Here is a 1345-nt window from a genome sequence, read left to right as displayed (position 1 = left end):
GGCTCGGACGCTACCTCCTGCTGCTGCTGCAGGCCATGCCAATGCCAGGGGATGAAGGGAGAGCCGGGGGGCCCTGGCGCTTTGCCATGATGAAGCATCAAGCATGTCGCTCGCATTGGTGGGAGAGAGGTGGCTTGGCTTGTCGTCAGGCCAAAGACGACGGCACTGTAGCTGCTAGGGGTAGCTGTAGCTTTTCCTCTTATCTTGCCGTCCTTTTTTATCTGTTGCAGTAAGTGCCATTGGTGCTGCAGACGACAGAGCTCGGCGTCGTAGCACCAGCAGCCAGCAGGTGCGGTTGCATTGCATGCTGCTAGCACTGGCCTACTGGGGAAGAAAATTGGATTGGACTGAACTGAAGAACTGAGAATCAGCACTGTGATCTGAACACTGATGCTACATTACTAGGGTAGGGATCGATCGATCCCACAAGGTGATGGGTGAGGGAGGGCATGCAGATGCAGTGCGAGGCAAGGCAACGGAGGTAGGATGCCATCCAGAGTGGCACGCGACGGCACGGGGGAAAAGGCCAAGGAAACCGTCTTTTTACGTGTCGACGTGCGAGAGGCCGCGCCGTAAAAACTCGAGAAAGAAAGAGCACTGAAATTTGGTGCCTGATCGATCGAGTACATGCCCTGCGAAAAGGCAAGTGCTCTGCCGCACGCGCACGGCCGTATTCGGGTGCGTCCGTTTTTGGGCCCCTCTCGCTCATGATGCTCTCCACCGTGGCCCAGAAGTATCCTACGGCTACGTTTAGGTTACCACCCTGTAACTTTGGTTGATTCCTCAGCTACACTGCACTATGATCTTTGCATTATGCAAATTTCTTCGGATGGAATTCAAAGCCGTGCCACCCGATGCGTGCGTACAGGCAGCCACGTCGGGGTCGTCGAGCGGGCGATCCGTGGCCGCAGCAACGGCCAGAATCTAGCTCAGCTCTCGTTTACTTCCCAAGTTGGAAGTTACAAAATTAGCATTTTACCATAAATGCGACACTGTAATGTTTCGTTTGTATTTGTGAATTATTGTCCAAATATTGACTAATTAGGCTCAAAAGATTCGTCTTGCAAAGTATAACAAAACTGTGCAATTAGTTTTTTATTTCGTCTACATTTAGTACTTCATGCATGTACCGCAAGTTTGATGTGATGGGGAATCTTCTTTTTGCATAGTGTACTAAGTAGCGACATAGGCGGGCACTAGATTGCGGATTTCAGATTATTCGGGACTTTTAGAATCTTACAAGTTAAGCAAACACGATGTTGATTGCTTCGATGACAATCCTTGGAGCTCCCAGGGTCATGATGATCTGAGAGTTTTTCACAGTACTTCATATACGGTGACGCTG

The sequence above is a fragment of the Setaria italica genome, chromosome VI (assembly GCF_000263155.2).
Source record: "Setaria italica strain Yugu1 chromosome VI, Setaria_italica_v2.0, whole genome shotgun sequence".
NCBI lineage: Eukaryota > Viridiplantae > Streptophyta > Magnoliopsida > Poales > Poaceae > Setaria > Setaria italica.
Note: the sequence above shows the minus strand (reverse complement) of the source record.